The sequence below is a fragment of the Mastomys coucha genome, unplaced genomic scaffold (genome assembly GCF_008632895.1).
Source record: "Mastomys coucha isolate ucsf_1 unplaced genomic scaffold, UCSF_Mcou_1 pScaffold3, whole genome shotgun sequence".
NCBI lineage: Eukaryota > Metazoa > Chordata > Mammalia > Rodentia > Muridae > Mastomys > Mastomys coucha.
In genome coordinates, this window is record NW_022196909.1 from 12014374 (window position 1) to 12021234 (window position 6861).

Sequence of the window (6861 nt, forward strand, 5' to 3'; positions counted from 1 at the left end):
CTCTCTCTCTCTCTCTCTCTCTCTCTCTCTCTCTCTCTCTCTCTCTGCCTTTCTCTGCCTCTACTACTGTCTTGACTCCCTTCCCTGTGCCCTAAATAAACTTTTTGTATACTATACTGTTTTGTGGCTGGTCCCTCAGGAGAAAGGGATGCCTCAGCATGGGTCCACAGAGGCACCCCCTTCTCCCAGACCTGACTACACCTCCTAGAACATATCCCCATCTCTTTATCTTTTCATGAACATATCAGGGACAGCGGCTGGTGTCTGAGGCTGCAGTGGCTGGTAGGCAGGCCTCTTCTACATTGAGACTCTCTAGGCCAGGCCTGGAACTGTCTACTTTTTCTGGCCTGGGATTTTGGGGAAAGTAGCTCCCGGGAATTGGTCATTTAACCCCCACTCCCATCTCATGATCCTTGTGAGATTGAAAGTGTTGTTGAGAGTCTTGATTTCTGAGTTTTCAGAGCAGGCCTGTGAAAACATCCCTCAGATAAAGCAACAACAGAAACACAGGATGTCTTTGTTTTCTTTCTTTCTTTATATAATTTTATTTATATTTTTCTGTGTATGGTTTTTTTTGGGTTTTTTTTGTTTGTTTGTTTTTGTTTTCTTTTTGCCTGTGTGTATGCTGGCACTCCACATGATGCCCAGTGCCCCCAGGGACCAGAAAAGAGCATTGGATCCCCTGGAGCTAAGATAATTATGAGCATCCATGTATGTGCTGGGGAATCAAACCTGGGTCCTCTGGAAGAGCAGCCAGTGTTCTTAACTGCGGAGCCACTGTGCATCTTTTTAGCCATGAGTATCTCTATTTTTATTAAAAGTTTTTTTAAAGCTGAGCATGGTGGAATACACCAGTAATCAGCAAGAAGATCATGAGTTCAAAACCACCCTCACTTATACAGAAAATTTAAGGCCAGCCTGAACTACGTGAGGAAAAAAAACCGATCAAATAATTAGCTAGTGAGATAGCTTTGCAGGTAAAGGTGTTTACCACAAAGCCTACTGTGTTGGTATCAGGACAGATTATCTCTGAACCCAGTGATGTCACCCATAGGTGACAGGGACCTGCTGTATCTGTTGCCATGGCAATCACATACATTCCCAGAGTCGACTTCCCACCCTTACCTGTGAGGGGTTATGTCACAGCCTAAATAAGAGGCAGAACTTTCCTGACATTTGCCCCTTTTTTTCTCTCTTTCTTCCCTTAGTCTCTGGTGCCCCCTCCTCCCTCCCCCTCCCCCTCCCCCACAATAAACCTCTGCCACATGGAGCTGCATTGGCCTGGTATGGCCTGTCCAGACTCAAGCCACGATTTCAATACAACATGCTGACCTGAGTTTGATTCTAGGGGCCCACATGATAGAAGGAGAGAACCAACTCCAGAAAGTTGTCCTTTGGCCTCTACATGCTAACACACACACACACACAAACACACACACAGACAAACACACATACACACAAACACACACAGACAAACACACACACAAACACACACACACGATTTAAGCAGAGCATAAATAACATAGTGAGTACATTTCATTACTTATATTAACAAATGGATCAACTGTATAACAGAATACAATGTTGTATCATTTATAAACAAACTCATATTATGCCTCCTGGGATTTGTACCAGGGAAATAGCCCAGAGCAACTCCCATCATCCTTAGCAACCAAATCGCCTTGAATCCAGAGCAGCTGGACTCCTGGTCCGTTACTCCACAGGCCCTCCACTGGCTGCAGGAAATGGAAAGCTCCTTAGCCTGCCTTTAGAGACCAACCAGGGAAGGAGCTGCCTAGCCCTCCCCAACCCTATCATTTCCTTTCTGCATGGGAGAGGGATCCTACAAAGGAGGCAGAAAGTTGGAGAATGAGAAAGAGAAGAGACAGTGGCCTGGAGTCTCAGGTCCAGTTAGACCCCTAAGCTCGTGACCCAGACCACTCCAGCTTGGTGGGAAACGAAAAGCGGGGTGGGCAGCACCAAGGCTGGCATACTGTATGGGTCTTCCCTTCTGTTGACATAATCTGGCAGAGCCCTGAACCTGCTCTCCAGATCTCTCTGGCCCTCAAAGGGGGCTGTTTATCAAACCAGTCCTTTGTGGGGTTCCCATCGCCTCGCCTCTGCCCCGTCCCCAGAGGAAATGACATCTTGTGAAACTCAGGACCCTAGCAGAATTGGCCATCTGTGAGCTCATTGTTGTCACTCGTAGGCCTTGTCTTTGCAGCTGTACTCTGCTTCACCCACCCCTGGCACAGCACCCTGCCCCCCACAGGGAGACTTGGATTGGCTGAGAAGCCAGCCTAGCCTCCGTCCCAGACCCCGCGTTTCTTCCTGAGGGCTCAGCAGATTTGGAGAGATAAGCACAAAACTGCCTGGAGCCACTTGTACAGCAGGATGCCCCAACTGGACTCACCTATCTAAACGGGGTTCGGATAGAGGAGCGTCTATATGTTACAGGTCCCCTCCCTGAAAATGAAACCTTTTGTGCGTGGTGCCAGGATTAAGCCCTGAATTTTATGCATGCTATATCTCTGAGCTACACCCCAAGCCCCTAAATCTAATATTTAATCAGATTCAAAGCCCCTTTGGGGATGGAAGGATGAATGGGTCCTCTGGGCATAGGGTGTAGAAGGGCACCGGTGCTGTTTTCCTCCGGGTGTCCTTTCTAGATAAGGTTTTTCAAAGCTGCTTTCAAAACCTGAGCTATATTGTATTGTCAGTATTTCCATTTCAAAAAAGCAGCTTCATTTGCAAAAAAAAAAAAAAAAAAGCCTCCTACTGGGTTTTTAACACTCCCTGAGAACAATCAAAATCCCACTTGAAGTCTTGTGTTGTGAGCTGTCAACAGCTTTTCGCAACCCTCCGGTGGGCCAGGTGCAGCTACAAGCTTGCTATTCCCAACAAGCTGTTGTTGTTTTAAGCAAACGAGCCAGAGACGCTCCTAGGAACACTTTTGCAGGCTTCCTGTCTCCTCCTCCTCCTCCTCCTCCGGTTACTACTCTTCCCCACCACAGGGATGCACTCTGTTCTCTAGCCGCCCCCACTTCACATCACCCCGAAGTTTCCAGAGGGCCGAGGGAGCCACTTGCAGCACAGGCGCGGAGACAACCTGGCTGGTCTTCAGGGATTTTCATCTCAAATTCTGGGGTTCCCAGACATACACACACCCACCCTTACCCCAAGATCTGGTTTAACTTCCCAAACCCGACTGGGGCGACTTGCCAGACTGAGGCCCTGGGAACTAGTGCTCCTCGGGTCGGGCACCGCCTGCAGAGGGAGGGGCAGGTGGCCAGGAGTCAGCAGCGCCCATGGACTTTAAATTGCAGGCTCTGGTGGGTCCCACGGGAACCGAGCACAATCAGGGGCGAGGCATCTCTTCTGCACGGTCAGGGCTCTGGCCACAGAGACCGGGGAGCGGGCCGGATTGCCAACTCTCAAGGTGCAAATCACCCTGGATGTGACATTATCCCACAACCAATTGGAAATCTGCCACCTTTCCACTAGAGTCTTCTCTTTTATAGGATGCACACTGCACTCTGTGTGCATGTGAGAATGGTCCCCAGGAGCAGGAATCCTCCATGACACATGCAAACGGAAGGCTTGGATGGGAATGGTCCTTCTATAGCTGAACAATGAGGCCACCCTAATCACCCTTACCTGACAAGGACCATAAGCTTTGGGCAAGGTGTTTTGAAGGGAGCCGTGGATGGTTCTTTGTCTCCTTTGAGGCCATAGAGATGTTTTGAAACAAGTGGAGACGGTAGTTACAATATTTTGCATGTACTATTCATACATGCCTTGAAATGAAATTTTAGATAAGAACCTCACCTCCTCAATTTTAAGTTTTCCTTCAGCGGTGTATGTTGGGTGTAAGAGTGCCTGCCCACATATGTGAAGCTGCGGGATCCGTTCCCAGCTCCAACATAAAGAAATAAAATACTGTCGGTATTTTGAGATACTTCAAGGAAAAAATACTGCTTTTCAAGATTCCCTAGATCGGCTCTCTGGGCGGAGGTTGATTGGTTGCCTGTTGCCTAGGGATGCTGGGTTTCTACTGGAAGAACTGGGCTGTCCTTGAGTGGTGCTTCCAGCCTCCCAGCTGAGGAAGAAGAATATTCTGTTCTGTGCCCAGCTGTAAAGGGGCTAGAGATGTAGCCTGGAAGTCCTCTGAAGAGCCACTCTGTACGCCTGGCCAGATCCTAGGATCCTAGCTAGACATTGGTGTGGCTGTGGGAATGCTGTCTTTCTGTTTCATGTAGCTGTCCACTGATCCATCCAAGCATTCAGTCAGTCAGAGGGCATCTTCCTGGGACTCTCCTCTGGGGCTAGCACAGGCCTGGCTAAAGGATATTAAGATGGACGGAACATTTGTCCCCAGGCTCTCAGGTGGGAAGAAGAAAGGGAGAGAGGGGCCTAAGGGTTGGTCTGGGGGTTCAGGGAAAGCATGTCCAGGCAAGCCCACAGGCAGCCAGCCTTAGCCAAGGGCACTGGAGATGGAGAATTGAATACCAAATGCAAAGCTATGGCCTCTGAAGGGCCACAGCACACAGAGCTGTCCCCCCTTCCCTAGCAGGGGAGAGGTCACTCCAGTTCCTCAGAGAAGCCAATGGTCAGGAAACCCTCCCATTTCTACCTCCATTTTTTTTTTGTTTTTGTTTTTGTTTTGTCTTGTTTTTTTGGTTTGGTTTGGGTTTTTTGAGACAGGGTTTCCCTGTTCCTCCATTTTTTTTTTTAATGGGTAACAAATAAGTGTTGTCCCCTGTCATATCAAGCAGGAATCACACAGTAAGGCAAGCCCTTCCTTCACTCCTGGCCTTGGTTTGCTCTCCTTGTAAGGCTGTCTTTTATTCCCTCTCCTAGTCTGGAAAACATCACCAGGGCTAGGTTCTATGGCCATTTTTCATCACTTGTGGGGGAGGGGGGAGTGTGTATGTGTGTGTGTGTGTGTGTGTGTGTGTGTGTGTGTGTGAGAGAGAGAGAGAGAGAGAGAGAGAGAGAGAGAGAGAGGAAGGGAGAGACTTATAACTGATATTATAGTTCAATGCAAGAGCATTTGCCTAGCATGTGTGAGACCCAGGGTTCAAACCCTGGCGCAAAACAAAAACCAAATGGCTGAACCAAGCCAAGGATGGTTTCTGGGGCTGCTGAGATGGCTCAGTGGGCAGGCAGGCTTGCTGCCGAGCCTGAGCATGCGAGTTCTATCTCTGGAACACACATGGTGGAGGAAGAAGAGGACTTCCGCATGTGATCCTCCGACCTCCACGCATAACCCAACACCCATACCCCACAAATAAATAAAATACACAGAAAAGGGCAATTGGAAAATTTGGAAAATGTACTTTTATTATGTTAAAACTCATGTGGACCTCATCAGATGTCCCCGGAGCTGCCAGACATGGGTGCTGGGGACAGAACTTGGGTCCCCTGAAAGCCAGTTAAACACTCGGCACAGCGGAGTCATCCCTCCAACCTTGAAGCTTTTTAAAGGCAAGGTCTTGCATGCTGTGTGTGATCTCGTGTGAACCTCAGTGTCTGATCTTCCTGCTTCTCCCTCCCAGTGCTCAGAGTATGTGTGTGCCACACACCTGATTTCTGTGGGTTTTTCCTTGTGGGGAACCCAGAGCTTCATGTGTGTTGGGTTGGTACTGTCTCCACCAATACAACCCCTGAATAGATTTCTCTGGGATAAGAAAAAAAAAAAAAACTACAAAATTATCCAATGCCGGTGGGCAGTGGTGAGGCACACCTTTAATCCCAGCACTTGGGAGGCAGAGGCAGGTAGATTTCTGAATTCGAGGCCAGCCTGGTCTACAGAGTGAGTTCCAGGACAGCCAGGGCTACACAGAGAAACCCTGTCTCGAAAAACCAAAAGAAAAAAAAAAAATTACCCAGTGCCTATGAGAACAACCCTTTCCCGTTTGAGGGAAAATGGGGTTTTTGGTTTGATTTGTTTATTTTTAAGTTTTATTTTATTTTATTGATTTTATTATTTTTTAATTAGTTAATTAATTTTCAAGATAGGGTTTGTGTAGCCTTGGCTGTTGTGGAATTGCTCTGTAGACTAGACTGGCCTCGAACTCAGAGATCTTCAAGGGAAGCTGTTATATTAACAGAAAGACACACTGACTGAGGCAGAGGCACACCGCTCAGTTAGAGTGCTTGCCTAGTATGCAGAAAACACTGGGTTCAATCTGATCCCTAGTACAGCACAAACCAGGGTCCACCATGCATGCCTGTAATCCCAGCCCTGGGCAAAATTCAAGAGATCGTATCAAGTTATAGGCCAGCCTGGGATACATGAGACCCGCCTCAAAAAATAAAGAAACGCTGGGCAGTGGTGGAGCATGCCTTTAATCCCAGCACTAGAGAGGCAGAGGCAGGTGGATTTCTGAGTTTGAGGCCAGCCTGGTCTACAGAGTGAGTTCCAGGACAGCCAGGGCTACACAGAGAAACTCTGTCTCAAAAAAACAAAATAAATAAATAAATAAATAAATAAATAAATAAATAAATAACACTAAAGGAGGGGTGGGGGTGGCTTTCGTAGCCCATGATGGTGTCTGTTGGATAAATGGGTGAATTCCAATAACCCCTTTTTCCTTTCCAAACTTGTCCAAACTGGTCAGGGGTTCTTTTGTTTATTACTGTTCACTTTAAAGAAAGACTATTTTTCTTGGGTCAATGTGCCATATTTCTCTGAAGAACTTTTTTTTTTTCCTATCAAAAAAGGTAAAGAGGAGAGGGAGGAGGGAAAGGGAGGCTGGGATGCAGTCACTTAGAAGCAGAGCTGTACCTAGCTTGCCTGAAGCACAGGGTTCATTCCTAAAGTGAAAAAAATAAATGGTGACAGAACCTGTGTCCATG